This window comes from Cryptomeria japonica, chromosome 4 (genome assembly GCF_030272615.1).
Source record: "Cryptomeria japonica chromosome 4, Sugi_1.0, whole genome shotgun sequence".
In the NCBI taxonomy this organism is placed as follows: Eukaryota; Viridiplantae; Streptophyta; class Pinopsida; order Cupressales; family Cupressaceae; genus Cryptomeria; species Cryptomeria japonica.
This window is the reverse complement of record NC_081408.1, coordinates 738,602,327-738,610,254: the sequence shown is the minus strand read 5'-3', so window position 1 is coordinate 738,610,254 and position 7,928 is coordinate 738,602,327.

Sequence of the window (7,928 nt, the reverse complement as noted above, 5' to 3'; positions counted from 1 at the left end):
AGATCGTCCGATTTTTCAAAAAAATTCAGCCCATCTCTCGAGGGGGCATACCACCCATTAAATTTACATTTTATGGGGCATTTCTTCATACCAGTTTTTCTTTCTTTGAAACGACGTGATAAACCACACCGTCTCAAAGAGGGGCAAATGTAGTCACACAAATCTGTCCAGCTTAATTAAATAAATAAACGCTATTTATTTGATTAAAAATCCACTAGCCATCAGTTAATTAAATTAATATTTAATTAATTCATTCCCCAAACATTCTTCTATTAATTAAATAAATTATTCAATTTATTTTAATTAATTCATTAAACCAAATTCAAATCAATTAAATAAATAAAATCTATTTATTTAATTAAATCCCCTTTTCCTCTTTTAAATAAATTAAATAAAAACATTTATTTAAATCATTATCCTCCCCCCACTTGCATTTTCCTACGAATGCAACTTGCACACATTTATTGAAGTAAATAAATTTTTATTTTAAATAAAATTTTATTTTCCCTCACCCACCAAATCCAATTGCATTCCTAAATCCCCTTCTAGATTCTTCTAACCCCTTCCTAATTAGCCTAATCCATCCCCTAATTATTGTCACATTCCTAAGCAAAATGGAGTCACTTCTCAAAGACTTCAAAGTCTTTGAAAAGCATTTAATGCTTTGTGTGTTCAACAAATTAACCCCCAAAGTCTTCCAAGACCACTAATGGCTCTTACATGACCATTTATGGCTCTTACATAACCATTTATGGTTATTTCAAACTTGTCCCCCCAAACATTTATTGTTTTGACCATATTCATCCATTTCACATTTGCACAAGAGTTTATCCATTGGATAAAAGCTTTATTCTTTGAATAAAGAGTTTATTCATTCAACCAACCTTGACTTTAACTTCCAAAGTCATGTCAAGCATTTAATGCTTATTCCCTCTCCTCTCAACCTATCTCACATTGACACTTGTCATCCTGGGATTGGGTTGAAAGCCCTCACATGGATTTGAAATCATTCAATCCTGACCCTTGTTGAGATTACTCAATCTCAACCATCCATTGCTCCATTTTCCTTATAAATAGAGCCCATTTCTTCATAATCCAGATCCTGAAAACGTGTATGCATTTAAGCTATAGGCATTTTAAGAGAGCATTTTAGCATAATTAACTAATATCTTGTCATTTTGGATAAAATCAATCATTTTAGTATCAATAGCTTAATATTAGCTTCTTTATTAACATTTAGAGCAATATTTCAATCTCAATCCTCCATAAGCATCCATAGTGCAAAAAGCTGCTGAGGGCTACACTATTTTGGAACTTGGAGAGGAGAGGAACAAGGGAGAAGGAGCTAAGAACATGCTAAGAGGTATTTGGAGATGCCTCATTATCTGTGTTTCATTAGTTAGATATATTAGCATGATTTTAGTGTCTCTCTTGATATGTCTATTTAGATTAGTTTTTGATTGACTAACACTAACAGTTTCTTGTCTTGTGTGTGGTTTATCTTAGACTAACCTTGTCCATTTTGTAGGGCATCACAATCTATTCAAACTTGCTCAAGGTTTTTTCCAACCTGTTTACAATCATTCTTGGAGCATTTTATATTCCATATGGATCCTAGCCAACTCTTCATCAGTTTCCTAACCACCGATGTGCTCAAAAATGCAAAATTTGCTCAAAAGTTGCAAAATGTTGTCGAGCAACAATGACAACTTTTGCTAGAATGTGCATTTTTACATTTTATGCATTACCACTCATCCTAAACCTCTTGAGATGACTACTTAACATTAAAATGACATTCCTAAATTCCTAATGAGGCTTTACAAGACATTTTACATCAAAATGTAAATTTTTGCCATTTTAGGCTTGCAAGGGCTCATAGGCCGAATTTGAGCAAACAACTAACCTAGTTGACAATCATCCTTCAAATGAATATCCAACACACATGTGGACATCTGAGTGGTCCATTATTCATAAACCTACTCCAAAATAAGGACTATCACACCAAAAACTAGAAAATGCACTAAAACCTAGGTGCTCCTACACCAGTCCCCTCTGGACATCATGGTCCCATCTGGGCGCCATGGTCCCATTAGGGTGCCCTAGTCAACTCAAGGCCACCTAGTCCCTGTTTGGGGTGACCAATGATGACATGGGATCAGGTGATGAATGCTAGAAGTGATAGGATGATTGCATTAATTAGATAATGATAGATGATTGATCGATTACTGATGATAGATTATTTTGCATTTTACAAACTGTAATGCCCCGCCAGGAAACCCCTAAGGGTTTAAGTTTAAAAACACTCAATTAGAGTGCAATTTTTATTTTTTTTAATAATAATTAAGAGCGTTAATACAAAGTTACAACATTAAGATAGTTGAAGTTAATTCAGTTCATAATTAGGCACGACATTAAAATACATTGGAGTTATCTGTCAACTTAGATATCACAGCGGAAGGCTCAAACAATCCTAAGGAGTTTCCTAACGTGATTACATAACCTTACACCTAACTCAACTTGCGTCATTAGATCCATTAAACTGGATAACTTAATTACGAGGTAATGCATAGTCCTTGATTAAATATGTGTTCAATGTTTAACACCTTATATCTTTAGGAAGCGTTCAATTACCTCGGTGGTTAGGAGGCCATTGAGGAGTTATTTATTCATCGCACTTTAATTCATAATTACTTTAAGAGGCCCCCAAAAAGGGTTCATGTGATTAATATAATGAAGTTCATTCCTTGGGTTTGTGGTACCCTTTCACAATTGATTTCATCCTTTAATGTTTAAAAATATGCCAAATGAGATTCATTCATTTAAGGTTTAACTACGATAAATACCGTGAGGATTCCTTCATTTGATCTTAAAATATTCACCCACATGTGATATCTCTTTTAAATATTAAACAATATGATTAATAAGATAAATTCGTTTCTTAAGGACTAAACTTCCATGAGTAGAGTGAGGTCTCTTCCTTTGTTTTCATACATAACCAACTAATGAGATGTCGTTCTTATATGAAGGGTAAAATATGAGTAGCCTTAGATCTCATTTGAGGTTTTAATAATTGCAAATAAATGAACTAGTTTCATTAAGATGGATATGCATTAGGACATATGGAAACATCTTTTAAATTAAGGTATCGTTAACTAGATGACATTCATCATTTCAAGAATTGAGTGATAAGATCATAATGACGTTCTTCTATTAGGATTAAAATACAATTATCTTATTGCATATTTTTTTTTCTTTGTTACATGAAAATAACATGAGAGAGAATCTTTTACTTGGTTTAATGTATAACCCACCAATCCAATTACTTTCCCATTTTAGATTAATTTTAGCAATCATGAGGGATTCCTTTTATAAGGGATTAAAAATATGGATACCCAATTGAGTTCACCCAATTATAAATGTAATCCGGTGAGGATTATTGGTTATAATTACAACATGGATTATTAAGTATATCCATCCAATATACAACATGGATGCCTAGTTGAGTCCTCACGAATTATCAAATTAATCTGATGAGGATTATTGTTAAGATTTAAACGTGAAATAACTTATCAAATTCATTCAATGTAATGAAACAAAATTGACATGGCATGATTCATTTACTAAGGTAAACAGATAGATAATTATATGATGTTCATTCTTTAGTTTTAAATCTAGGAATTATGACATAAATTTTAACTTTGCTTCCTTTTTACATTCGTTCCATTTATATACTTAATATCAAGTTGATCCAATAAAGTAATCCTAATTAAATTTCTCCCACTATTACATTTTAAATTAACATTACCAATTTACTTTTTTCCACACTTTAATTTCAATATTTAAATACCATGCCATATTCATAATTCACAACGTTTTATGAACTTGAATAACTACGTTTATCCATATGAAAAATGTTATACATTTAAATTTGAATTCATTTAATTTACACTTTACACTTTGCAAGAATACAACCATTCAAGATAATTTAAAACATAAAACAAAGTACGCTATAAACATCGCATAACACAGATATGATCTCGGAGTTCACCCCGGATGGGCTACGTCTCCAGGTCTGCTCAACTGCAAGACCCCTTTGGTATTATATCGTTAGGAATACAAAATTTATAAGTCTTTTACATCTTGCCACTTAGGCGAATACAATTAATATACCACAGACACCTCGGACGTTAATTACGTAATGACCCCTTTAGTAATGGATCCTACTAAATACATCCAGTAAATAGGACAAGGATTTCTTAACAGGTAGTACCCTAAATGGAGACTAGACCGGCGTTGGACAGAACAAAGAAATCAGATGACAGGGACCCAACAAAATTTCCCAAATTAATAAGTCATGCTCAAGCGTTGACGAGTAATATTTAACACTTTCCCAAGCTGACGTAAACATCTAACCAACTTAGATAACCCTTAGATGCCCACTAATGACAAGATGGTTTTACAAGATAATCTAGCCCCTTTTTTTTTAACTACACAGGGAATACCATATCACTATATAGGAACAAAAATAGATTATGAGTAAATAAAGAAATAGGACAACAGTTCTCGAGCTAACTTAAGCTTAAATGTACATCTCAACGTTCGTGAAATAATAAAAACAATTTCCATAATATTCTTAAGAAGTGAAGTTCATATAAGTCATCAAGTACATGTATATACCTAGTAGATGCTACTATGTTAACTTATATTTTAACATATCTATTTGTCTTTTTTTTTGACATTTAAAATAGAAAATCATAATTAATTATCATGCACACCTCCATTCAAATTTCAAAATGAAATATAGTAAATCGAAATTACTAAGCATCCTTTTTTTTTTTGATTGTACAAAGTAAAACAACTAACACCATCTTTCTTTAACTTACCAAAAAAAAACAACTCATTAAAAAGTATTAACAACAACAACCCCAGAAAAAAAAACCAATTTAAAAATTTGGTAACCAAACCCTAGCCGAGCCCTGCCGCTAGGAACTGCGGCCACCATGGCGGGCGCAGCCCGGGGCTCTGCGTCCGCCATGGGGGACGCAGTCCCTACGGCACCCCCCACACAGTGGTGCCGGAGGGGGCTGCAGCCTCCAAAGGAGACGCAGTCCCCTTCGGCCCCCACTGTGTGTGGGCGCCGGGGTAGCTGCGAGCGGCGCGCGTGGGGAGGGGACGGGTCGAGCTTCGGCTCCCCCCCCGAACCCCATAATTTTTGCATTAAATTTTTTTTTTGTGTTTAAATTTTTTCTTTTCTTTCCTTCATTCGATTTACAGTTCGAATCTACCCCTTTTTTTGGGGGGTAACATATGAATCCGATTTTCAGTTGGGTTTTATCAAAATAAATCTCAAATACAGGGATAATGCATTCACAGCTCCCGTCATCTTATTGTTCTTTTATTCTTTTTTGTTTACAGACCCATTCATTCCCAGATTTGTATCAAAAATCTCCATTATGAAAAAGAATGTCTCCTATCAAATTTAAAATCACAAAATCCTTTAACAACAAGGATTTGATTCAAAATAACCAAGTTGGGAAGAGACTGAAAACTAACTTCAAACACAATCATGAGAAATACTATTTTTTTTTTTAATCTTGTATTCAACAATAGATCAAGAAGAAGATACGAATCCTACCTCATAGTGCAGATTCCAGGCTTGAATCTTGATGAAGAGCTTTCCCAATCTGCTGCTTCAATGCAAAATCCCTCTTTTTTTTCCAAAAAAAACTTCCCAAGCAATAGAACCCCCAAAATGCTTACAAAACTAGGTTAAAAATGAAACCCTAATTTTGTCCTCATTTTAAATTTCGAATTTAGGGTTTTATTTCTAAAATACAATAAATGAAAATCCAAATGGGAATCCTTCATTCCCTCCTTGTTCATTTTTCTTTTAAAATTTAAAAGCTTCTATTTCTTATTCAACTCTAATTTTTTTTTTTTAAATCTCTTCATATCGTTTTAGCCAGCACGTTATATTTTGATTAATTTAATTTTCTGAAAATCAAACTTTTATATTTTATCAACTATACAAGTAAGAAGAAATAATTTCTTTTAAATAATAATAATTTTCCCTTTTCCCTCCAAATGCGAAAATGCGTCATTTATTGCTATCTCCCAAATGTCTTTAAATTTTTCCTTTCCAAAAACGCATAACTCATTAAATTCATTATTTTAAAATTAGCTATTAAATTAACTCGCTACAACATAATAAAGCGATATTTTTAAATAAATGACTAATCTAATGCAAGAGTTTAATTTATTCTAATTTCTCGACTACAATTGCGTAAATGTTACAAATGCGTAAATGAGCACGCTAACCCAAGTTAAATACCTTAAGCTTACTACATTAATAATTTAAAGCGGTCTCTTAAATTAATGTTTAATCATATAAAGGAAACTACCTATTTAAATTCCTATATCACTATTGTGTACGCCTACTCATTAATTTTGAATTTAATACTTAGGATAACAAACCTCACTTATCTCGCGCAAGGCACGCAAATCGAGGAAGTCCCCCAAATCTCTCGACATGCATCCCAATGAAAGCAAGCTCCTCAAATCCACGCACGATGCTCACCTAACCATGGCTAAGGCAAGACGAGAGTTATATGACCACTAAATCCGAATTCAAAAGATGAAAGAGCATACTCAACCTTGCAAATTCCAAAGGAGATGAACCTTGCCCTAAGCGGTGTTGTACCTGCAATCTCCTGCACCCATGAATTCATACAAGCATGCATATACATATACATATTCAATGAAGACGTTAGCTCAAGATTTATCTCAAGGGTTAGGAAACAATTACATTTACACGAAAATCGATGCAAAAGCACAATAATAAGTATGCACAGTTTATTTATATTATCTAAACTACACATTGCATATTGGTTGATCTACCATTCAAGAATGCCACATAGGAAGTCAATCAAGGTTAAACGGGTTTTAAAAGTCCGACTAGGGTATGGGCATTACACAAACACTACTGTACATCCATGAGCATACCATTGGTCTCACCTTTCAGAGCCTTTGGGAGAAGATCCCAATGCTAACAATAGGAGAGAGGGATTTTCTATATGGAGTGGTTTTGTGGGATGCAATGACCATGTCAACCATCTAGTTCCATTCTACGATGTTGATGGCACTGATGGAGAGGTGGGATGTACACACCTCGACATTCTCACTACCTGTGGGGGAGATGATGCTCACCCTCGAGGATGTATACCACATTTTGCATCAACCCATTAGAAGAGAGACTGTGAGATACTGATCTGACCGAACAGAGGAGCGAGTATATGTTTTGGGGAGAGTGATACACAGTGAGATGAGGGGTCACATTATGGTCAGCTATCTCCTACACCCTACAAACAAGGTTCCATTAGTAGGGTGACTCATGATTGTGAACCTTGCATTAGTTGTGTGCCCTAATGGGTGTGACACACATATGCATGGAGGAATAATCTATGCCATATGAGAGCTTAAAAGACACAAGAGAGTATACTCTTGGGGTCAGAGCATGCTTGCGCATTTGTATCATGACCTTGGGGAGTATGTGTTCGAATAGGGATGCATCCTAATGACATGCACGCTACTGCAAGTGTGGATGTTTGAGAATATTGCATGCACTAGACTGGGTGGAGCCCCTATAGAGCTAGTCCCAGAGCAACCTAGGGTATATGCTTATCCTCTTACACATGAGTGGCGATTTGATGATCTTCTATATTAGAGATTGAGCTTGGATAGATTGACAGTGGGCGGGATCATATAGAGACCCTACCTCGAGTTGTCCATGTTGGTTGGGCTATACAGATAGATGTTCAGTATGTAAAGGAACCATCTACTAGAGGGATGGTATAGCCACATAGTCATTCCCTTCTATTTTGATCGAGTTTGATGGTATTTTGGGTTTGAGCAGTGTGTTCCTACTAACG